The sequence below is a fragment of the Diorhabda carinulata genome, chromosome 5, assembly GCF_026250575.1.
Source record: "Diorhabda carinulata isolate Delta chromosome 5, icDioCari1.1, whole genome shotgun sequence".
Taxonomy (NCBI): Eukaryota; Metazoa; Arthropoda; class Insecta; order Coleoptera; family Chrysomelidae; genus Diorhabda; species Diorhabda carinulata.
In genome coordinates, this window is record NC_079464.1 from 7,575,280 (window position 1) to 7,602,541 (window position 27,262).

The window sequence follows — 27,262 nt, forward strand, 5'->3', positions numbered from 1 at the left end:
CCCCTCTAGCACCTCCTCGGAAATTTTAAATAAGAAAAGGGGGTTGTGTGGCACCTTGTTGGAAAGGGATTTTAGTCCTCTGTTTGGCAATTTCAAGTTTTTTTTTTAAATTTGGTACAATCGTAACTAGAAAATTTATTTTTAAGATATAAAATTTTGATAATTTATCACAAAACTTTATGTACAATTAAGATAAAAATGTCGCTTAATATTTAGAATCTATTTTTCATTGTACTTTACAATTAAATGTTGAAAATGACCACCATTCACTTTTGGAATTCTCGTACAATATTTTGTATGACCTCGGGGATTATTTTGTAAATATCTTCTGTTATCCTAAGTGTTAAATCAGTAAAATTGTCTGGTATAATAAAATATATTTTAGATTTTAAATAACCCCACCAGAAGTCATCGATAGTAGTCAAATCGGGGGATCTAGCAGGCCTTTCGATCGTTCCACGTCTTCCAATCCACCTATTGGGAATAACCTCGTTTAACTAATTTCTAACTGTGCGTGCAAAATGCGGTGGATCTCCGTCTTGTTGGTGGTAAATAGATCGATCTATCTCATTTAGATGATTCAGAATAAAGTCCTTGTAATGTAGGCACTAAGAAGTTAATCTAGATTAATATCACCATTAACTGTGCCCTCAAAAAAATAAGGGCCAATAAGTGATTGTTAATGATACCAGCCCAAAGGTTCAATTTTTTAGGATAATGAGTGTGAGTGTCACATATCCAGTGAGGATTTTCTCTACAGTTCTGTTTGTTAACCGTTCCGTTTTAATGAAACGTCGCTTCATCAGCAGACTAATATTTTAGTACTTTCAAAAATTTTTTCCTGTGTTTAGCAGAACAGATACGAAAATACCTGATTATTTTTAAAGTATATTTCAATAGACCAGACAATATTTCAGATTCAAAACTTAGGAGAACGAAAGAAATCAACACAATAACCCCTGAGGTCATACAAAATGTTGTACTAGAATTTAAAAATCTCCTCGGTTATTGTCATGAAGTGAATTGTGTTTATTTTGAACATTTAATTTAATTGTAAAGTACATTGAAAATTTTAAAAACTTTATATTGCTGAACAGAGGACTAAAATCCCTTTCCAACAAGGTGCCACACGACCCCCTTTCTTGTTTAAAATATTCGAGGGGGTGCTTATAACTCAGAGAGGATGCTGAAGAGGGATAATATTTTCATACTGTAAATTGTCAATTTTAGAATAAAAATCGACCTGTTTTAGATTTTTTCACGTAATACATAATAGCGATAAAATTGAATTTATTCCTTACATATGGTTCGCATTGTATATCACGTTTATATCTAAACAGCTGATTACCAATTACTACAAAAGTAAATCTGACAAGTGACACACAAGAATATTAGGTAATTCTATACTTTTTGCAGTCTCCTCGTTTTTTGACTCTAGAAAATCGAAAAATCATCTGATTTCGATGATGTTTTTAATCTTCGATTTTACGGCGGATATATGAAAAAAAAATATGGGAAATATCTCACCTGGATATAGTTTCATTTCATTTCATAAACGCACTTCTTCGCATATAATCGTTAATAACTTTTTTACAAAGCATCAAACACAGTTCATACATTTTTTTTGTTAATCTACACATTTTCATATTCATTTTTTATCTTTAACAGTCTACCTTAGTAAGATACCATTTTTTTAATGGTGAAAGTTTTCAATTTTTCAAAGTTAACTTTTAATATTTAACACTTGATTACAATAAGTGATTTTAGGAACGTTTTTGTTCATATAACTTAAAAGATTACTTAATAAAAAAGGTACAAACGATGATATGTGAGAAAAGGTCAATTTTAAGAGAATTAATTGTAAAAACATGATAAATCAACATTTTTGTATAAATTTTTTTTCAATTCGTTCGTTTTTTTGTGTAAATCATGAAAAAAAATATAACAACTTCATTTGATTATTTGGAAAAGAGTTATCTACAACTATACGTGAATGAGTACATTTCAATGAACATTTAAAGACCTGAAACCAATAAAGTTTAAATTTTTTTTATTCTCACAATGTTTTTCGTAAATCCGCCGTAAAAACGAAGATTAAAAAAAATTCATCGAAATCGAATGATTTTTCGAGTTTCTAAGGGACCGCAAAAGTATAAAATTACCGAATATTAATATATGTTTTTCTTTTTTCCTTAATCTCAGTCTGTAATATAGTGATAAAGTTTAAACGTCGTTGCAGTTTTATTAAATGAATAATTGACATCATTTTTTCACAGTAATAAGTATAAAGAGCTGCAGAGTGATAACATGCATTATCCATTAGTATTATACAATTCTGAGGAAAAAGATCTATCATTTGTTGGAACCATTCTACAAAAACGAGCGCACATATTTTATAGGAGGGTGCATCGAGCGCACATTTGCAGGTATAAAGACTGTATTTTCAATATCTTTGCTCCGTGATTTTTACAATGGAAGTGATATCAAGTTTAAAAGGAAAACCTTTACTATTATGAGATGAACGCCGTTACCGAATTGGACGTAGAACTGAGTTTATTTACTGGATGTGTGTTCAGGAAAGAAGAAGCAAGTGTAAAGGTTCAATTAAAACAACTTTAGTCAAATACGATTTACTACAAGCAACGCCTCATCAGTGTATTCCAGATATAGCTGACATAACCCAACCTTCACCTCGGCAGATTCAATTTTCTTGTGCGCTCGTCGAACGATCTCTCGGATTCGACAAAGGTAGTGTGCGCTACGTGCACGAAATATTTTTTAAATGTGCCTGTGCGCTCGATGCACGTGCGCTAATCGCACCCCACCATAAAAACATCAGCATTCATGTTCTTATGGTGGTAAATGGAATGAGTATGCTGCCATTATGTAATAATTTATTTTATTTTCCTCAGATACAAATATATTTTAGGAGATCGTCGTTCGACCTAACTTTCTTTTTTCTAAGCACCATCCTACCCTTCCAAAAGAAATCCAAACGAAAAATATTAACTTCGAGTCATTCTCATCAACCACAAATAAAATAATAAAAACTCTAATTATGAAATTATCAACTCAATATTCATTTATTTAGTTAATTTCGTCGACTTTATTTTGAATCCTTGAAAATTTGAATTAAGTTGATTGAAAACAATGAAGAAAAAATTTACATTCTGAAGGAAATTTTGTTTTTTGGCCAGATATAGTAGCAGCTTAATATGCGAAGGACGTTGTAGAAGCTTCTACAGAATTGAATATTCCGTTTATTGAGGAATGTTGTGCCTCAACTGAGGTCAATTGAAAGCTTTTGCGAAATTTGAAACGAATCGTATATTCTGAAGAGTTTTGAAACAACTACGCAAAAAGAATTTTGAGAAAACTTCGGCAAATACCAGATTCAGTATTTCATAATTTATTGCAACATTTAAAAACAAAAATTAGGAAAACGAGCAGACTGTTTGCACCGATTTTTTGAACCCTTAGGTACTTATTCAAAGAATCTTATGGTACGGCTATGTAATTTCCTAATACATGCGAGGCTTTTGGTCTGTCCAAACCTTTTTTATTGTTCTTTACAACTTATGGTTATAAAAAACAGAAATTTGTATGGGCTAATGTACATTTATGAAAAGTTTAGTTTATTCTGTAATAATAATTGAAATGATCGTATAAAATTTTGTTTTAGAAATTAGGTTTATTAATCTCTGGTATATTAAAATAGACTATAAATATTTTACCAATTTTTTTTATTGAATTATGTTTTTTCATCAAAAGCTAGAAAGTATGTGAAATATTAAGTCGATAGGTCAATTAAAAGTAGCAAAGATTTTAATAGGAAATTCCATTTAAACAGATAAACTAACAGAGTTAGAGATAGTATGGTAAAAAAACTTTTTTTTTTAAATTTTCAAATTTTGTCGCAATTAAATATGTTTCAGTAGATAAATATCGCAACTTTCGTGGAATTTATTTTCTCAAGATATTCATACCACACTAAATTTACCTGAGAACCAAAATATTTAGTACCGTTACCACTTTATGTCATTTAGAAATAACTACTGTGTATTTGTTGGCAGTAACCCTAATAGTTTTATTTCCTTTTCCTAATGTTAATACATGCATTTAATCATGTAAAATTACGTCTAATTACTTGTAATAGAAAGTTGAAGAAAAATTTGATACTACTATTAATACTGAAACACGAAAATAGGTAAATGAAGAAAGTAGCTGTTATAGAAAACACTTTATAGGAAAAATACTCAACTTTCATAATATAATTACGGGCGAAAATCAATTTGTTAGCAAATTTGAATCGAATCTATGAAACTTTGGATTTCTGTTCACTAGTTTTCTTTATCCGAATCATTCAGATTTCATATTAGAAAATAAAAATTTCTTAAGGACAAACAAAACATTACGAAATAATTAAATAATAAGGTGAACGACCTCAAGAATACCGTTAACGACCCTTTGATGGGCCGCTTCTATTCCATCGTGTCCCAGAAAAACGGTTGTTGAAGAAATCCCACTTACCGATTATTATTGTTGGAACAGAATTAACGGAAAAAAAACTCTCAAATCCCTTCCCCCACAAAATCAAAAACCAAAACACACTTTGACACTAGCGTCCTTGACGTTTACCCCCAAAAAACCTGTCAAGAGGGGATGATATCAAATGGCACTTAAAAGAGGTGTCACTTCACCATAAGGTTAAGACGGGAGCACCAACGAACAGTGGTTACCACGACTCGACGTTCGATAAAGTGGGGTACCACCGTACTACGTTAGAAAACGGTCACATGACTCGACACAGGGTCGGATCGGATACAATCGGTTGTACTGATGTTCGATATGAAGTTTGTTCATAATAAACTTGCTGGAAACATTTTTTCTTCGTATGAAGATTTATCGAATTTTAGAAATATGCTATAAGACAATGAACAAAGAAAAAATGATCTTAAGCAACAAAATATCATTGCTTGAATGTTTTTTTTGTTTCATTAGACGTTGAAAATAACTATTACCTACTTGACGTTTCGTCAATTCGAGCTGTTTGCATCTTCAGAAGTTGCTTGTTACCTCGACTGATTCTGAATGAGCAGAAAACAAATTGGTAATTATACACTTTCACGGTCACCTGGTTTTTTGGATCTAGAAAATCGAAAAATGGATGGATTTTAATGATCTTGGTCTCAAAATGTTCCATTTTACGGCGGATTTATAAAAAAAATTAGTAGAAATAGCTGGAAAGGAAATTTCTCATAGTTTCGTACTATATTCTTCAATGTTAATAGTTTTTGGACCATTAAAAATCGAAAAATAGATAAATTTTATAATTTTGGTCTCAAAATGTTCTATTTTACGACGAATTTATGAAAAACACGGGGGTAGTGGCTGAATTTAAATAGTAGAAAAACTTTTTTTTTTAAATATTCATTTTTTTATGTAAATTGCGAAAAAAAATATACGAACTTGATTCCACGACGTCAGAAACAGTTACGAAGGATTATATGTAGAAAGTCATTTTTTTTGCATTTAAAGTAATGAAACTGTAAAAAATATTTATTTTTTTAATTTTCGTATTTTTTTTTATAAATCCGCCGTAAAATGGAACATTTTGAGACCAAGATCATTAAAATCCATCCATTTTTCGATTTTCTAGAGCCAACCTAACCTAACCTAACCTAACCAAAAAACCAGGTGACCGCGAAAGTGTATAATTACCATAATTTTTTGTAAAGGATTATTTTGCAAAACCGTTTTTTTACGATTAAAAACAGTAAAACTATGACAAATTTTCATTCCAGCTATTTCTACTAATTTTTTTCATAAATCCGCCGTAAAATGGAACATTTTGAGACCAAGATCATTAAAATCCATCCATTTTTCGATTTTCTAGAGCCAACCTAACCTAACCTAACCTAACCAAAAAACCAGGTGACCGCGAAAGTGTATAATTACCATAATTTTTTGTAAAGGATTATTTTGCAAAACCGTTTTTTTACGATTAAAAACAGTAAAACTATGACAAATTTTCATTCCAGCTATTTCTACTAATTTTTTTCATAAATCCGCCGTAAAATGGAACATTTTGAGACCAAGATCATTAAAATCCATCCATTTTTCGATTTTCTAGAGCCAAAAAACCAGGTGACCGTGAAAGTGTATAATTACCAACAAATTCTGAATACTGGTTGGTAAAACATCAGGTAATAATAACATTGGTCGACAAAAAAATTGTTTATATGTTTCATTTATAGAACCATATTCATTGGTAAAATATTTAATATTTATTAAAAATTAATTCCACGTTTTTTAGATCGTATATATTGACAATATTCATAGTTTACATCTAATAAACAGATTCCTCACATCTATCAAAAACAAAAACTTGAAAAAAATCACTTTAAATATCATTTAGCTCTATTTTTTTCTTTTATTGTGAGGGGTTGCACCTTCTCTTTTCAAAAACCAACAGTAATCTGCCATCATAGCCGAATCCCATCGAGTTTAATACCGAATTTCCATTGTTCTAATAATTTGGTGGAACCTTTCACCCTGCTCTTCACTGACAGCTCCCAAATTTTCGAGAAAAAACATCAAATTGTTATTATTGCCTAAAAATCCCCTCACCACACTAACAAATTCCTTGTTCTAAGTTTCCGTCTGGTAAGCTTTTTTGCAAAATTGTTATCGTCCAGCAATTTTCTTGTTTGTGGTCCAATTAGAATACCTTCCTTTAATTTGGCATCACTCAACTGAGGAAAGACTATGGTATTTGAATCCATCACCCTCTTTATTCATAGCCTTTACAAAGTTTTCCATTAATCAAAGTTTGATGTGAAGGGTGGGCAGAAAGACACTTTTGTAATTTACAAGGGGTATAAACTAAGCATTTTGAGATTCCGGTTGAAACTCACTTCTTGCTTACCAATTTTTTTACATACTGTTGATCTACTGCCCGACTGTCCCATAGACAAAGAAAGCAGCAATGTTTCGTAAACCCTCCCCGAAGTCCTATTAAAATTCCAATCACCTTCAGGTCTCCACATATCTGCCACTATACTTGTTGTAGTTAATTTTGTCTAAAAGCAAGCGAATATTTTCACAAGTTTCTTTCATCTTCATGGAATGAGCAACTGGTATAGACGGTTTTAAATTTCCATTGTGTGGAACACTGCTTTTAAACTGTATTTATACGATCCAATAAATAGGCGCCACTCACTGGGATAATGCTCAATATCAAGTTCCTTCATTATACCATCAATATTCGTACACGCACACAACGAATTTTCCATACTGTAGAATGCAGAAAATGTAGCACTTCTTTTTCGAAAGGTCGTAATTTTTGTCTCTTTGGCTAACAAGTTCCAGTCCTTAAGATGGAAGCAAGAAGTTCAGACTGTTAGTTTTGATAACCCCAAATCACGAGCTAAATCATTCAACTCAATTTGAACAATCAAATGTGACTTGTACTTGGAGTAAAAATAGAGTCGGTGAATTGTTCTTCGAAGCTTCCTGATGATACGTTGTCTCCAGTATCTTCTAAAACAATATTTTGCGGATCTAAAGGCGCAATCGGTACTGGTAAATCTTCGTTATGGGGAGCAGGTCGTTTAGCAAACGACAAATTTGGATACTCCTCGATCTTGTGCTTTCGTTTCTTAGAATAACCATCAGTTAGACAAATATAGTAGTCGTCAAAATGGTTAGTAGGTTCCATATGACAGTGTCCCACATTACAAATGGGTTAATATAAGCAGTACAAAGAACATAATAATATAAGAGAATAATCACTTGATATATCTGAAGATGATAACGAAATGTGCGTCAGACAATGTAATTGTTGTTTTTGTTGGGGAAGAGAATCATTGAAAGATGACCCACATGCGGGAGGTCTTGTGACGATGACTATTCCAGAAAATATTAAATTAGTGGAAGAAATTGTTGTAAGTGACAGTATCTAAAAACAAAAGAAATTGCAGCACAAAATTCTCAGCGCTGTGCAGAAGCAGCGTTGAGTTAAATGATTTTTAAAGCTTAGTAGTGAAGACCAAGAAAGTGTAATCAATTGTAATGGGCGATGAATCTTAGTCTTTTACTGTGATTCAACATCCAAAAAACATTTCATCGAGTGGTATCGGAAAGGAGAGCTCGTGGCAAAAAAGCAAAGGTCACGAATAGCACCAAAGATGAGATAACTACATTATTTTAGTACCGCGAGAGTATTTTTTTGGTTGACTTTGAGGAATAAAATATAATCTTAAACGCGAGATATTACTCTAACTTATTAAGGCTTGCGTTTCACAGAGATTGAGCACCCACCATATAGCCTCGATCAGACCCCGTCCGACTATTTTTTGTTCGTGAAGCTGACTGTCAAGATAAAGAAGCTTTAAGGCCGAGACACACCTATCATGCACCCTTCCGATCCAACTACGATCATACAGTAGGACGAGTGTCTGATAGGGAAATGATACTAGAGTTTGAACGGCATAGTTCACACCTTTCCGACACGTGTCCGATCCTAGCCTTACACGACTCCGATAATGTATCCGATCGTGCAGTCTATTCGTTTCATGGCTACAGGACGCGTGTCGGTTGGAATTTGTGATAATATTTTCAAGTTTTTGCAATAAAATATGTGGTTTTCTTAGATAAAGTTTCTTGAACTAACAGGTTAAACGCCGCCATCGACATTCTAAAATACTGGTAAAATTTTGTCTCGTCATCCAACAGATGAGGTAAAATTGTAGAATATTCTCCTTCTACGGATCTTCTTTTCCAAGCAGAATGTACCCAAAATCTGCGGTTTTCATCTTCCTCTTCTAAACAAAGTGTCACCATGGCTAAATCGCAGTTTCTAAAATTTTTGAACATTTTGCGTACAGAACCTTTCGCGATTTTAATTGATCGAGACTGTATCAAGCCAGGGATGGAAATCGGAAGCCACTTCCGATCCCGCACCGATCCGTTCTTTAGAGTAAAATCGTACCGGAGTATGATCAGAGTGGTGTATGACAAGTGTGTCTCGGCCATTAGTCAGACGTTCTGAGAAGTGTGGAGAACTAAAGGGGGGGAATCAATTGAAAAATAATCGCAGTTTTCTTTATTTATGTCTTTCCCCTCTGTTAGGCTAAGAACTCATGGATCGCAGTACGTAACTAGCAGTCTATCTGGTGAATATAAAATATTTCAGATTTTGGGTTTTTTCAACTCATTGATTTTGAAATTGTTACAATATCTGAAGAATTAGTCGTGTTTTTAAAAAGAGTTATAGATAAAATTCAATCACCATAACCGATATGATAGAAATGATAAATCAGTACAACTATTGACAAGGATACTAAACATAAACATAAAAAAAGCAGATTCAGCATTCCATTTATTGTGAGACCGATTTGATTAGTCATTGTCATTATAGAAATTCAGCAATAAAAAATATTTCTAAAAACAATTCAGGATGTACGTATATAAAATAATAACAGATAATAGAAAACAAACAATATAAAAATTATAATTGTAATTTTGAATATCTGTTGTTTTAAACAAGAATTTGACAAAAAAATTATATATCAAAAGATCTAAGAAATAATAAATTAAAGAAATTTATATATTTATTTCGGTAATTATCTAAAAATCATCCCTCACCCCCTGGTGTTGTGGGGGGTAATAAAGAAAAGTGTACTGAAATATATGTGGAATTATGAACAATTATAATTTTTAATTGACGTAACCATAAGTGGTTATTTTTTTTTCATAAAAAAATACGTATGGAAAAATTGAAAATTCAATAACTATTTTTTGTGGTAAAATAGGGTAAAAAAAGGATTAAAAAGTGTGGCAAGGGGGTTTTAAAAGAGAAAGATGGTATAAATAGTGTTCTTGAGTAGAACCAAACCTAATCTAACTTAAAAATAATGACCGACGGCTAATACCAACTTCCACAATTGTAATTACCTCCCTCTAAAACCCCTCACAACCCCAAGTCGATAATGGGTGGGGGATGATTTTTTAGATAATTAAATTAAATTAATTAAGCACCCATGCAAGGGTTCTTCATGAATGAGGCTCAATTTGTATTAGAATAGTTACCTATTTATTTAATTGGTTAAAATGTTTGAAAACAAAATTCATCGGGTACAGAGAGGTACTAACCGATATGTTTCTATAGGTTTGTTCCAACTTGCTAATCTGGATTATACTTGGAACGCTTATCGGAAACGTTTAAATGAAGATAATTCTATCAGCTCTCAGCCAAGTATCGGAAAGACCGTCTCGAAACGGTCTCACAAACTATACCTAAGTCGGTTAAAACACAAAGCATTCGTTGGTATAACGATAACTACCCTGTTGGAACACGTAATCTCTATTGCGCAGATTCGCCACCGTACCAAGAACGGTTCGGAACGAACTTTATGATTACAGATAAATTAAATACTATGAAGATGAGATTTGTGAAGATATGACTGATGGCGAAAAATCCACGAGGAAATTTTGGTCGACAACTCCATGTTAAGCTTGGTCCCCCCATGATAAAAAAAATTTAGCTTTGTCGATTCATCTACTTTTCTAGAAGTATATGAAGACTGGACTATATATTTTCCCAAGCTTCATGCTTTAAATGGTATGGTAATATGCTATATCAACAATTGTTTATGACTCGAAGAAAAATGAAACAAAACTAAATTTCAAAGATAAATAAACAAAATTTTAATATATTCCAATATATTAGGGTTCAAAACGTCCTACGACGTTGTTTGATGTCTAATTGAACCTCTCTCCTGTCCTATCGTTCCGATATTGTACATTCATTGATTTCGTTATTCCAGACATCTATGTTAATCCTTATTTTCCTTCTTGTTATCCTGTGGGATCCACTTCGTTATTTTTTTACAATTTTTCCTCTCCCATTCTCTGCACGCATCCATATCAAATCAACAGCTTTTCCTCAATATGTTCTATATTCTTTCAGGTTCATTTGCTCTTCTATTGTGTCGTTTCTGACCTGATCTAACCTTGACTTTTTATTTGTTCTTCTTAAGGCGACCATTTCATTGGTTTACACTTTTTTTTCAATTGTTCTTCTATTCTCTACGCTTCTAATCATTCATTGTAGATCCTCAGTTTTCATTGTTTTCCTATTTCGGTATTCCACAATATTCCATTTAGTAATTAAGCTATTATTTTGCTAGGTTTATTCTAAATTCAATTTCTGTATCTGTCCCATCTTGTCAAAAATAACTTTAGATAATTTCGTTATTTTCTAGTTGAATGTTTTAATTAGTTTGCGTTCTTTGAGCAAAATCCAAAAAGCACTTAAAGAAAGCAGTAACAAAGTACGAAGAGGAAGTCAAAAATTTTGGTCTAGAAATAAATCAAGAGGAAACCAAATATATGATGATGGGAGATACACAGAGAGAAACAGAAGATTACTTGTCCTTTAGGACAACCAGACACAAAGAGTAGAATTTCGAAAGAGTTTTCTACTTTGTGTATCTAGTAGTAATAGAAGACAAGGAAGTAGAAGAATTAGAACTGAAAGCCAATATAACTAAAGGAACACAGAAATTCGGAAGTATTAGATCAAGAAAACAAAAATAAGAATGTATAGAACGGTAGTAAGACCCACCGCAACATATGCATGTGAGACATGGATATTAAAAAAGGCAGGTGAAACCATGTTGGAAAGATGGGAAAGGAAGATACTAAGAGGAATCTACGGAAGATTACACACAGAAGAGGACTGGAGAAGAAAAACTAATAAAGAATTGGAGGAACTTTATGGAGAAGCTACAATAAGCTCGTTTATTAAGGGACAGAGAGTGAGATGGTTGGAACATGTTAAGAGACTTCATAGAGAACGGATGCCAAAATTAGTACTGCAAAGAAGACCAATACGGAAAAAGAGATAGGAAGAGATGGTAGGACTGTGTAATGGAAGACCTCAAAAATAATAATGTTCAGAATTGAAGAGAAAAAGCTGTGAACAGGAAGGAATGAAGAAATATTGTGTGGAAAATGCAAAATAGAGGACTTTGATATGTAATATATAAAACTATGAAGTATTGCCATTCTTGACCTAGGCCTACATGGTCTGTAGAGCATATTAATAAAATATATAAAGTAGCTATCTGAGTTCTGTAGGGTATATTAAATAAAACAAAATGAAAACACTTTTCTTCCAACTTCTCTTTTTCGTTCACTAAATTTTCTATATAAACGTTTCAATAGAAATATTATATGTGGGTTGTACGATATTATCTGGTTAATGGTTATATCATCTTCTAAATTGTTTGATATACGAGGGTGATTTGATAATAAGGTGATTTTTGAATGAAAAAATTACTTTGCCGAAAAAATGAATTTTATTCGAACATCTACATGACTTTACATTCTCATGAGAATTATAATCACATACTACTTCTTAGTTTTCTAAATGTTGCCATGCATTTTAGTTTTTCTTCTTCATGAGACTTTGTCTTTTCTTTCTACTTCACTCTCTCTTCTTCATTTCCCCAGTGTCTGCTCTGTACTTCTTCTATTTTGTATCCATACAACCCTACGTACTTTTAAGAATTGTCACTATTTTTACACAATCTCCATTTAGTTTTCCACACTTAACCCAACGATTTCTCAATTCGTTCAAAGAATTCAAAAAACTATTTCAGAAATTTCGCAAAATAGGCGTTTCTCTCCGTCTTACCTGTACGTCATCTATTTTTATTTACTTTACTTTAATTCGACATTCATGTGCTTCCTCCTCTTCTAAACCTACATTGGGTTTCTAGTTAAGGATTTTTATATCGTTTTTCAAAATATGTCATTGTGGCGTGTAGGAGACATTAACATGTAAATATTTTGTTCGTTATAAGTTTTTTTAGTATTGGGTATATAAAGAGATGATCTAGAAATGGAAATAAGAGTGCACATCAGCAAAAAAAGCTTGGAATGAACTGCTTTAACGAAATACCCAATTTTTTTGTTTATCTATAAAACTGTTACCATTGAGCGGATCCGGTACTATTAATATATATGTAATATGTATTAACTGTGGTTCTTTGTCCGGGTAGCCAAAGACGATGAAGTAGAAAAAGGAGGTAATCGAGAAGAGAGAAATCGACGTGTCGTGGGGATGTTAGCACAGTTACCTACTTTTCGATACTTTCACCTTGCCTTGTTAAAGTTGTAAATGTTTTACGATTACTGTTATAGTGGAATGCTCCGTCACGAATAATGCTTCAAGAGATGGAATAAATGACAATAAAATTTAATAAAAAAATATTCTTACAAATAAGAAACTAGTAGAGAAACTTATTTTCAAGGGCGTTTAATTCTCTTTACAATGTTACCTTGAATAATTATTTTTGGATGAGAGGTTTTTAAAAATTTACAAAAGTAAATTTTGTTCACGACGTGTCCTTCCTGTATCATATGTGATCAAACTACATCGTATTATATAGCAAAAGATAATTCGATTGCCATAACTTAAGAAAAATGAAGATCAATTTTTCCAATATTTTTACTGTTTTGGTCTTAAGAATCCCTTTTTTCCTGTCTATTTTTAAATCACACAATAAGTAGTGTGACTGACACACAATTGGCGATGCAATTGTCAAATCCTTATGACGTTCATGAAGTACCAACATTGAAAGGACTACGTGTAGTGTAAAATTTCGATTACTAAGAAAAAAGTGACAGTCATTGAAGTGAATCTACTTTAACTACTACTACTAATTTAAACGTGGTCCTACAAACATCGATGGTGGTCAACATTCTGATAGTCCAATTGATGTGGTTACTCCAGAAAACATCAAAAAAGTCTACAAATTGGTTAAATCTAATCGTAAATCGAAATTGCGTGAGAAAGCTGAGGCCGTGAACATATCAGGAGACAGTGTGTTCACAATTACGCATAGACATTTGACCATGAGAAAGCTTTTCAAAGTGGGTGCCGCGTTTACTCACAGTCGATCAAAAACAACATGTTGATAATTCAGAGCATTGTTTGACCATGTTTACAAGTAATAAATCAGATGCTCGCCGGTAACTAATTAAACCTATTTTGAGACAAAAGCGTTGGAATTATTACATTGCTCTTGAAGGAGACTGCATTGATGAATGAAATTTATTTTTTTCCCGTCTATTTTTATGTCGAACCTGCATATCGTATAGTTAAATAAAAATTCCGTCAAATGACGTTGGACCTGTATGCATTCACGTGGAAATAGCCATTTTGTTTATCAGAAGACAGATTGCAGGGTTAGTGATTATTTCCCAAAAAGATGGATTTTTAAATCGATTCGAATCATAACCTGATGAATCGATTTATAAAAAAATCGAGGTCTAAAAGATCGATTTCTGAAGAACAATGTAAATATTAACCCATTTTATGAAACACAAGAAAGATATCATAATAAGTAATCTCTGGGATCTCGTATCGGTAAAATAAGGGATTTTTTAGTTACGGAATTCGATAATAACAAAGACATTTATTCTCTAAATGTATTTGTTACATTAAATTGAAAATAGATAATATAGTTTATTGCTCCCAATCCTAACTATCAAAACTTTTTAAAAACAGCAGTCTATTAAGTCTACTGGGATCCAAGCAGTTCCTCTCATCACTTGCGATGTTCATAATTCATAGTTCGTAGGTGTGGGCGGCCGTGAAGCCGTTGAGCACATATGCCTTCAGATAGGCCCGTCGTGCCCCACTTCACGTTACCAAAGTCCGATGTTCTTTGAGGAGCCGATCAGACACTTTGGCTTGAACCCTTTGATGTGCAGTGCGCTCACAGATAACATGGTCTGAAGTTTCATCCTCCTCGATGCACCAGCGGCACTCGAATCATTCGTCATGCTTATGGATTGAGGACGACGTCTTAGATGGCAGTGTCCGGTCACTAATCTGATTTCGCGCCTATCTAGCTTGATCAGTTGTTTGGTGAGAGACGTGCGGGGTCCATCTATACGGGCCTTCGCTTGTCTCATGTCAGGCGTCTCCAACCATCTTTGCCAAGCCCGCCTTGTGAGAAGGTTATTGAGAGACGTGATGACAGCGCTTTTGGCCATATCAAAGTTCTGAGCCCATTAGTGGATTCGCCGATTCCAGTCTGGCGAGGAAGTCCGCTTCGTCGTTGCCTTTGTTGCCCGAGTGACCGGGCACCCGAACGAGCTGGATCATGTAACCATCACTTACCAGATATTGAAGGACTCCCTCACACTTCAGCAGTAGCCTAAAGCTCACCTTTACAGCCGTTATAACTTGTATGGCAGCTCTGCTGTGTGTGCAGATCGAAATTACTGCGTTTATGTGGCGTCGATTCGAAAAAGATTTGATTATTTTGGAGTGTACCACGCAGAAACCTGCGCCGGCCAAACCATTTCTCCTAGACCCGCCTGAGTACCAGGTGGCTCCATTATTCAATATAGCGGGCTTGGAATCACCATTCCACTGCTCACGATCAGTTATGTGCGTCTGCAAACCCTTATTATCAGCGGTCGAAAGCGTCATTTGGTCGCTGCCCACCAAAATGATTGGGCATTCACCTGATGCCCAGATTTTTGCATGACCGATTGATCCAGCCCGCAGTGGATGTTCAGCCTGTATGCTGTCCTCATGACTTCGAATTGTATCACAAGATCCAGGGGTGGAAGGTTTAGTAAGACCTCAAGAGCCCTAGTTGGGGCTGTACGCATATTTGCGATGTTACCGGCAATTGAAAAAAGACGATCACAAGAAACATATGATCCCACGTATAGGATTATACTTAAGGTGCACAACTGCTTGTGATAAATAATGTTAAATTTTTCTACCAAAACGGAATGTGGATTTTCAAGGGTGAAATATCTATCCACTGAATCGATTAAGTACAACATATCGATTTAAAAAATCGATTTATTTGTTTCGAGGAATTGATTTTTCGATTAATCGATTCCAGATCGCCATCCCTTATTTTTTGCGCAAAACGACAGTGGCTTTAAATCCTTGAAGGAGAAAACACGGCCATCAAGTAAGTGAAACTGAATTATCTATTATTGGCAGATAGTTCAGTTTGTACTTAACATTAAAGCGTTTTTAGCACGCACAACTAAAACAAACCGGCATATTTAGCAAAATGTCGGTTTCCGGTTAAACTTTGACACGGAGAATAAAGCAAGATGTTAATTAAAACCGAAATCCGTTACATTTATTATAAAAATAATACAAAACAAGAAAAAGGAAAATAACTACAACTGTAAACTCAAGTGCACTGAAAAAATTGGGAAGTTGTTTCCAAGTATCAGAGGATTACCTTGAATAGTAAAAGGGAAAGACACAAAACATTTTTGACCTATAGGACAGAACTATTAGCACAAGCTTTGACAAAATAGACAAAACCACAAGTGTGTTAAGATTGGACATGAGAAACAAGCATGAAAAGGGTAACCAGTTGGATAAAAAACTCTTGAAGAGTGCAAAGAATTACATAGAAAAAAATCCCAGAATTCCTAGTCATTACTGCAAATCTCAAAATTCTCGGGAGTATATCGATGGTGACAAATCTATCGCCGAGCTTCACAGAGATTATCTAAAAGGAAGAAAAGGAATCAACTATTGCAAGTACAGATCATGAAAATCATATCCCAGAAAAGGACTTGAAAAGGAGAATGACAAGAAAACCACATATTCAACCTTACGACCTAGAGACAGTACTGTCATGTCCGCAGGGGGAAACGTCTACCTACTACATTATCCATTATATTAAAAAACGAAACTAAATTATGGAAGAAGCAAGAATCGAGAGAAAATCTTCTATATAAAAGACGAAGAATTGCTGGTTAAAACAGTGTAAAAATAAGAACATTAGTGTTAGGGGACCCACATTAAGTCACTGCAAAACTATAATTTTAAAGCTAGCAATGGTTGGTTGGAAAATTTTTAAAAACAACATGATCTGGTCTTCAAAAAGTTTGCGGTGAAAGTACAAGCAAAGAAATTTGTACAGAATGGAAAAGTCAATTGGAGAATTTATTGAATGGATTCTACCCCAATGATGTTTTTAACGCTGACGAAATCGAGCTATTTCCCACCTACCTATACCTAAGATTATATCTATCAGCGAAACAAAGAAAGCTGTAAGCAACTTTCGACCTTTTGTAGAGCAATGCAGTAGTACAGAAAATAACATTTTCTCTTCTTCATTTTTATGTAGAACAAAATAAACTTCAATAAATAAGTCTTTAAATGTAAAATAAAATCTTTATTAGTCCTAAACAAAGTTCATAATCGAATATCTGTAAGTAAAAATATAAACCAAATTTCCTTGGTCTTGTGCTTCTAAATGTTTTTGATTTTAGGTCTCTTCTGATTTAAAATTTCTTTTATAATTTTTTAAGAAATTAAGAACATTTAGAAACATAAACATATCAAAAGGTCTAAGAAATAAAAGAAATTCCCTTGGTCTTTATCTTATAGAGGTTCTACTGTACTATATTTCAAAGCTATACTGTTACACATGAGACATAGGAAAAATGAGGCGTGATTGAGATCGGGAGCTGTGAGTTGAATTATCTACAATATTTAAAAGACAAAGTTGACTGTCCAATAGACGATGTTTTTTACAGAGATAATATTTGGTAATAGGCCACACCTAACCTAACCTAACTAATGAAAAATAAGTTAAAACAGTACTCTGAAGTGGACTTATATACTTAACAATACGCCATATGGACATGAAAACGGTAAAGAAATGTGGCAAGCAGGCTTACCAGGTTCATGAGTTGAATCGCGAGGAATTTTTTGTCATAAAAAGATCTTAAGGACTCCCAAGTAATTTCAGCCATCTTGGACATTCGAATGTTTAAAGTAATTAAAGACGACGGTAACTTTTAAGTACTTCAAAACATTTTAAGGATCACATGCCTGGGATGAGACGCAGAATAGGAAAAAACGGGGTAGTGGGAGCGTGAATCCTGCTCTGATGCAGGATATCCTGAAGTTAGTTTTCACTAGGATAATAATAATGTTACCAGCAAAGGAAACATGTTCCAAAAGAAGAAGCCACTGTGTCACAAAAGAAAAAATATTCCACTGATTTTAAAGTCATACTGGGATATTTACTAAATTTAAGCAATTTCCGATTCATTTGACACTATTTACTAAGTCAATAAGCAGTATTTGTATAAATTTCATTCATGCATAAGGTGGCATCAAGGGACGTTAAATAGAAAATATTACGTGCGAAAACTTTAGTGCTCTTGTGAAAAAAACGCATTTTACAGATATGCCGGTTGGATTTAACAGCAGCGTTATATTCACAATTACATAACAAATTGTTTTTTTTTTAGAACAAATATTATGAATCTGTGAATCATTACTGACGATAGGAATCTAGTATGAAAAGACGCCCACAAATAAATATGAAATTTATAATATAAGCATCATATATTGACACAAAAAACATTAGAAAATTAATAGTAATACTAGTGAAGTTTCGAAATGTAACTTTACGTAATTTCTGTGAAGAAATGTAAGGTTATAATGAATATAATTTACCAGAACTACTATTAACAATTACTGCTTATTGCATATGAATATATATAAAATTTCTTTAAGCAATACCTAACAAAACAAATAAGGATAATTTTATCATATAACAAATATTCTTATAGGTTTCACTAGTGCCTTTAAATAGGTCAAAAATTAAATCTAGGTCATTTAATTATTGAACTAGAAACAGTTTGGAAGATTAATATGAAAGTACTACGACATAAGGGGGTTTTATAACAAACAGTGTGATGAAGGGAATATACGAGATATTGTTTTTAATCAAAGTTGTTGTACAAGACACTCCCGAGAAAGGTTTATTAGGTGAATGACCTTGATCTAAACTGAAATCAAATTACCTAAAGCCTGGAAGATGCGAATTTATATCTAAAATGATGACGCCGAACGTTATATGTAGTGGAGGGAAGTGGTGGTGGTTTTTCGAAGAATGTGGGGATGAATATATCCTACCAGAATACACTATGGGCACCCCTTCCACAAAATTCTACATCACGGCGACGAAGCTCCCTACCCCAAAAACACCCACGACCCGCGGTAAGGTCTGTTTGATTATTATGTTGATCATCCTAATCTTAAAAATTAAGAATATAATTAATATTTGGCACCTACCTTTTGATTAAACAAACAATTCTTCTGAATCACGTTCCCACTTCACGACTTCGTCATCAAAGCAAACGTAAAATGGTTGATGTCAAATTTGTGAGCAAGGCTTGCCAAGAAGTTTGATTATGCGTAGACGGCATTTACATGGCATTTGTTTGAAAATACGCGCCAAAATAAAAGTATTAAACAAAAAAAACATTTATTTTCTGTTTATTATCTATATAAACAATATATTTAATAAGAATTGTTGAAATCTTCAGAAATTACGATGAATACATTACTTTTTAGATCAAATTAATTATGAATATCAGCTTTTCTATCAGTACTTTAACAACTATAGATATTTACATGTTGTTTTGCAGATCATATTTTTGTAAAGCAATAATACTTCATTTATTTAGTTATTTATTTGTTACAATACACAGATACCATTGATTTAACTTAAAACAAAATAATTATTTATCAAACAAATCCGTTTGTGTTGTTTTGACAGAGCTCGTCTATGTTCGGTCAAGCTACGCTCTTTTGACATTTGGTAATTGCCCTCTAGTCAATCTGGACAATTAATATATTTTGATAAAACTAAGCTATTCATTCACAAAGCTAAAACTAAATGCTATGAGTTGTCAGTAAAAGATGTTTTATTTGAAACATTTTGAGAAAAATATCTAAAAAAAAAATCCTTTTACGCACATTTCTATGAAAAAATTTTACCCCGATTCAGTGCATTGTAAAACAACAAAACGTGGCTATAGCTGTCAATCAGGACGCCATCTATATTAAATAATGGAAGAAATGAATTATTACAAAATAACTACTATTTTCATAACCGAAAATAACTTCTGTGTTCATAAGTTTATAATTGTTCACGTTGGTTTCTAAGAATTCAGCAAAAGTTAAATATTTGGTATAGAATCGAAGAAAGAAAATGTGTGATTGCTGATTGGAATATGATATAAGCTGTAAGGTAGAAATAAAAAGAAAACACGCTCTATCGTACAAGTTTCGATAGAATACTGTATCAGTATCACACCTTCTTCACAGTACAGACTTGGCCCCCAGGGGACACTTGGGAATACGAATTTTACAATGACTAGGACATAAAGAAGATGCAAAAATGCATTGATCTAAACGGAGATTATGTCGAAAACTAGAGAGAAGTCTAAGCTTTCCAAAGATATATTATTAAATGCCAATAAACAAGTTTTTCATTGGGAACCTTATGGACAAGCCTCGAAAATTTTCTTTCAGCGCCAAAATATGAAATTTCAATGTTGAAAGTTAGCATCATTAGCTGCTGAAGATTATATCAATAATTAACTGCTAATAAGAGGTTCATAATTACAACTGTGATATTTATAATTTTGTATTGATATATGGTAAAGCTTTCCAAAAAGAAGTTGAAAGATATATATATATATATATATATATATATATATATATATATATATATATATATATATATATATATATATATATATATATTTCATGAAAGAAAGAGGCAAAAAGATAGTGAGTTGTATATTCGTAATGCAAATCCAAGTCTAATAGCCAACATATCTTTTATATTTATGAATTGTTTTCCAAAAATGAAATAACCTTAAAGTGGGTTTATACAGGCAAGAGCTGGTAGTCAAATTTCCGTACTTTCTTGAGGCAACATTTACTTTACTAAACTAAGTTTTGTGTTGCTCAAGAACCATTTTACATTTGTCTACCAGCTCTTCGACTATAGATTTTCTAACATTTCATTTATATTTGTGAATTATTTTTTAGAATTGCAATCACCTCAAAGTAGGTTCATACAGCAAATTAACAGTAGTGTGGCCTCATGTCTTCTATGCGCCCAATAATTACTGAAACTATATTGAAAAAATTATCAATTTGACGAATTACTACAAGTATCAAGTTATTTTTGGCATTTGGCAAGAAACATTGAAACATTGGATGACGGCCCCAAAAGCCTTGCATATACAAAAAAATTAGTTTTACACAGACAAATAGAGAAAATAAAAACAAAAGTTCAAATTAGAAATAAGAATTCATGCGTTTATACAGCTCATTTGAAAAAATTATTTTATTTTATAACTGCATCTTGTTGTAAACAATCTGCATGCCCTTGACTACTGTATATTGAAATATCAACTTGGTCGACAGTTAATAGTTTGTACATGATCTTAGTGTTCCCAAACCTCCAAAATCCCCATAATTACAAGGGATTCCCCCTAAGAAATTTTATTATTTATAAAATAAAAATTAAATATTTTTCAAGTACATAACATTAAAAATAATAAAATGTTATTAAACAAATAATAAATTTCAAACAATTAATCAATAATTTCATTCATTTTTTTTAAATTCTTCATTCATAAATTATCGAAAACTGCAAATCATTTTCTTTAGATTCTGATTTTTTCAAATCATACATATTGTAATGTTTTTCTTATTTATTTATAGGATTTTCATTTGGGGGGTGAATTGATGAGCACTCTCTTACTTTCTTAATTTAATTAAACACAATACACTACACTAATTTATAATAAACTTATCACTAACAATAATTAACTACTTAAATAATTTATTAAAGTTCTTCGATTACTTTGATAATTCGCTCTGTACAATACAACTATTTATTATAAACTAAACTAAATTGCGTTACAGAAACTCCTCAAAGAATTATATAAGTTCTAGAAAATAAAGAAACAAAAAAAATAAATAGACCTTCCTAGAAATTTAATAAAAAGAAACATTGTAAATAAACCGCCTGCTATAAAATAATAAAAAAACTAACATCAAACTGATAAAAAGTCAGATATGTCAGAGTCGCTTTGGCGAATTTTAGAATTCCACTGCTTCTAGGCAGGACCGTCGAATCTTATTTGTAACATTTCAGTCGAATTATCTTACGTAACTTATTATTTACAATGATATTATACATCGAAATTTGAAGTTATAAAAATCCCAAAAAAAAACATTCCAACCCAAATTTTTTCCTCATAATTTCGGGGAAAAATCCCTAAGCTAGGAACTCTGCATGATCGGCGACTGCTACGCAATTTTATTGATAACCACCCACATTAAATGTAAATTGTACTGCCACTGCTCTCTTGTAAATTCAAAGCACATGAAAATCTGTATTCTTTGTTTCTACCACGGTTTCTGCGAAAAAAATACAATAATTAATATAACGCAAGATAGATGCCAGGACATTACAGATGTGGATTTTTTTATTTACATATTTTGATTGCATTATTGTATCTGGAACTTGATTTACATCAAAACTTCTCACTATTCAATTCAATAGGCCATAAATAAAATTTATTATACTTAATACTGCCATATTTGTATAACCTAAATATACGAAAAATTGTACTTTGTAATGCTGATTGCCTAACCAGTAGACCACACCATAAAAGTGAACAATTTGAAAGTATAGGTGATTGTGACTTCAAGATTAACGCTTCCTGATATATCCACAAGGGAATACTTTTTTTCGAAATTATAATGACATGTATTGTATTAAACATGTAATAAAGAAAGAAAATTAAGTTAACTTAGCGTCTTCAACTGTCCACTGAGGGCGCTACACCCCGACAACACTCCTGTTAATATTTGTAAATGATTCTTTTTTAAGTTGTAACATTTACTAGATCTTTCAAAAGTATCTGTGCCTGTCGTAAATCCAGTAGATTGACCCAGTAACTAATTTTTCATATCTCCTTTTATAGTTTGTCTCTATTAACCTGTAGCCGATTTTACAGAAGATTTCACGTCCTGCAAAGCGTTTATTCGCCCATATTTCAGCATGTCTGACTGCTATTTCATTTCTATTCACTCTGGTGTGTCCCGAAACCCATTGAAGGATAACAAATTTTTCTTACCAGCTTATTTATCTTGTCAAGGCATTCCCAAATGAACTTGGATCAGCATTGGAGTTGCTAATATCTATTTGACTTTTGGACAGTATGGTAATTTCTTGTCTGCGGTAGTTCCTGATCTGTACTTGTAGGGCAAAATGGAGCAAGCCGGGGTACCGGAGTAAAATGGGGTAGATGAGCTCCTGACCTTATTAGTGCTGGAATCTAGCAGCAAACGTCAGTGTTAATAGTAGGATATAGTAAATAAAGCTTTCAATAGGTGGGGTCCAGTTTATGTGAATATTTTGTCTTCTTCACATGTTTTTGTACCGAATGTTTACCATTTTATCATAAAGTAGTCCACAACCACAACAATATGTCAAACTACAGTATATATAATTGGAAAGTGTACTTTCCACGGCTCATTTTCATTTATCCTCAAAACTTCAAGTCCAATCCTAACCTGAGATGAATTATTTAATGCCAAAGATGAGGATGTATCAATTGGATATACCCCATCTTTCTCTACTATAGTTTTTTCTTTATTCAGATTAGGACTACCTATGCAAGATGATTCGGACGTGCAAATTGAAGAGGGAGATGGGACCCTGAACATACTATAGATGCTGTTATGAGGAATTAAATGGGCTATAAAAGAGCAGCCGGCCTCTTTCAACTGCCACGATGTAGGTTAGAACGATGTGTGAAATAGATTATGGAATAATGCCCAAGTGGTACAATTTATCTACAAAATAGTAATCATATTTCAGTTAAGACAACAATTGATCAGATCCGATCAAATCTTTATTATTCGCTGCCTGTTGGAGAAGGGCTATAAGCACAATATTTCCGTACACTAACTCTTCATAGATTACAAATAAGCTTATGACAGTGTTGATCGAACTTACCTACACTGCACCCTACGAATTTTTGGTATTCCTCTGAAACTTATTCACCTGGTGGGGTGACGTTAGCTGAGACCAAGAGCAAAGTGTAGATAGCGGTGAGACCTCACGAGATTTCCAAATAGGACGAGGTCTCAGGTAAGGAGATGCACTCTCGTGTATTCTCTTCAACCTGACACTAAAACGTCATCGAAAATATTGAAGTTAATAGAAAAAAACTCTGCTCAAAAGAACAGTGCAGTACCTAGTCTACGCTGATGACATTGATCTACTCGACGGGAGCGTGAACTGTAAGAAAGCTTTGAGCAGCTGGAGGAAGAATCCTGTAGAAATAGGCTTACCATTAATGAGTCCAAAACAAAATACATGATTATGTCAATGAACAGAAGAACTCCCCTGGGGGCTTTCGAACTAGGCCAGTATAAGTTCGAGAATGTACAGTCGTTTAAAGACCTGAGATCACTAGTGATCGAAAATAATGACAACTCGATGGAAATAGAGCATACTTCAGTCTCCTACAACTACTAAAGTTACGTTTACTGAATTGGAGAACGAAAAAGCGGATCTAGGTGTTGAACAGCCGCGAGGAGCGTGGGAGCGAAAGATCTTACGCCGAATATATGGTCCAGTATGAACAAACACCGAGCTCAACCGGCTCTATGAAGAGCTCAACTTGGTGACATAAGACAAGAGGGCTAGACTCAGATGGCTAGGCTACTTGGAACGTATACTTGAGGAGCGGGGGTGCGCAAAGCGGATCGACAGAAGCCCGAGGGCTGGCGACTGCCTAGGCGACCGCGCAAACTATTGCTGGATGATGTCAAAAAGGATCTTCGGGAGCTAGGTGTGAGGGGGTGGAGACGCCGAGCATTGGACCATGATGACTGAAGGAATGTGGTGGACCAGGCTAAGCCTGTTTGAGGACAGTAGTGCCAATGGTATGGTGTAATGGTATATTATCTAAGAATACTTATTTAAATGGGCAGAGAAACTGGCCGGACATCCATAGCTATATCTCAGGAAATCAGAGCACCCTATTGCGATTAGAGAAGCCTAATATCACTAATTTATAACCCCTAAGCGGAAATTGGAACAGTTCATTTTCATATTACATGATTGAATATGGGGAGTTTTTGAATAATGAAATCCTAGTGACGTATGACATTATGTATTAAGAAGAATATTTGTATGACTTATACACATTTTATCTGTAAATTGATCGCAACTTGCGTAATTCGTTTACTTGTAATTTCTATTTATCATATAAGTTTTAATTGTTATTATAAATAAATATAATCGTATATGTTATCTGTTCCATACAAAAATAACTTGTTTGTGCACCAAGAACATTTTCAACAATTAAAATTTTGTTGACATACTATTTTATCTGTATAAGCACATTTTTAGCACAAACTTTTTCATGTAGGAACTATATATTTGGTTATTAATAAAATAACTTTTTCATGTAGGAACTATATTAATATTTATTATATATATAAAGATTATTAATAAAATGATTTCGTGTGAAGTAGATAGCAATTGAACGACGTACCAACGTTGGGTGAAATCAAAAGCTCATCCAGAAAGCACAGAACGATGCACTTAACCAAACCCGTCAAACAGTATTCTGAAGTCACAAATTACACGACATAACCCCACTTATGAGGTTGAATAGAGGTTATGAGGTGAATAGAATATAAGTAGCTTCAAACCAACTGTATCAGTTACTATTGAAAATTGGGATTATCGACCACAGAATAACTCAGACTGTCTTCTGAAGTTACAAATTACACGACCACAGATTAACTCAGACTGTCTTCTGAAGTCACAAATTACATTACCACAGAATACCTCAGACTGTCTTCTGAAGTTACAAATTACATGACCACAGAATAACTCAGACTGTCTTCTGAAGTCACAAATTACATTACCACAGAATACCTCAGACTGTCTTCTGAAGTCACAAATTACATGACCACAGAATAACTCAGACTGTCTTCTGAAGCTACAAATTACATTACCACAGAATACCTCAGACTGTCTTCTGAAGTCACAAATTACATTACCACAGAATACCTCAGACTTTCATCTGAAGTCACAAATTACATGACCACAGAATAACTCAGACTGTCTTCTGAAGTCACAAATTACTTTACCACAGAATACCTCAGACTTTCTTCTGAAGTTACAAATTACATGACCACAGAATACCTCAGACTGTTTTCTGAAGTCACAAATTACACGACCACAGAATAACTCAGACTGTCTTCTGAAGTTACAAATTACCTTACCACAGAATACCTCAGACTTTCTTCTGAAGTTACAAATTACATGACAGAATAACTCAGACTGTCTTCTGAAGTTACAAATTACATGACCACAGAATACCTCAGACTGTCTTCTGAAGTCACAAATTACATTACCACAGAATACCTCAGACTGTCTTCTGAAGTTACAAATTACATGACCACAGAATAACTCAGGCTGTCTTCTGAAGTTACAAATTACATGACCACAGAATACCTCAGACTTTCTTCTGAAGTTACAAATTACATGACCACAGAATACCTCAGACTGTCTTCTTAAGTCACAAATTACATTACCACAGAATACCTCAGACTTTCTTCTGAAGTTACAAATTACATGACCACAGAATACCTCAGACTTTCTTCTGAAGTTACAAATTACATGACCACAGAATACCTCAGACTGTCTTCTGAAGTCACAAATTACATGACCACAGAATACCTCAGACTTTCTTCTGAAGTTACAAATTACATGACCACAGAATACCTCAGACTGTCTTCTGAAGTCACAAATTACATTACCACAGAATACCTCAGACTTTCTTCTGAAGTTACAAATTACATGACCACAGAATAACTCAGACTGTTTTCTGAAGTCACAAATTACACGACCACAGAATACCTCAGAGTTTCTTCTGAAGTTACAAATTACATGACCACAGAATACCTCAGAGTTTCTTCTGAAGTTACAAATTACATGACCACAGAATACCTCAGAGTGTCTTCTGAAGTCACAAATTACATTACCACATAATACCTCAGACTTTCTTCTGAAGTTACAAATTACATGACCACAGAATACCTCAGACTTTCTTCTGAAGTTACAAATTACATGACCACAGAATACCTCAGACTGTCTTCTGAAGTTACAAATTACATGACCACAGAATACCTCAGACTGTTTTCTGAAGTCACAAATTACATGACCACAGAATAACTCAGACTGTCTTCTGAAGTTACAAATTTCATTACCACAGAATACCTCAGACTTTCTTCTGAAGTTACAAATTACATGACCACAGAATAACTCAGACTGTTTTC

At 33.4% G+C, this 27,262-nt stretch overlaps 1 protein-coding gene across 2 annotated transcripts in view; it reads right to left on the reverse strand.

Annotated features, from left to right (window-relative positions):
• Positions 1 to 19,299, reverse strand: part of LOC130894482 (transcription factor Sp3-like) — a 36,363-nt gene extending 17,064 nt beyond the window's left edge. The window contains exon 1 of one of the 2 annotated variants that reach the window (XM_057801355.1): positions 19,160 to 19,299. The gene's annotated coding sequence lies outside the window, so the exon portion shown is untranslated. Of the gene's footprint in view, positions 1 to 4,530; positions 4,776 to 19,159 lie in introns of those variants that run through there. The other variant, XM_057801354.1, reaches the window with a different exon arrangement.
• Between the last annotated feature and the right edge of the window lie 7,963 nt (positions 19,300 to 27,262).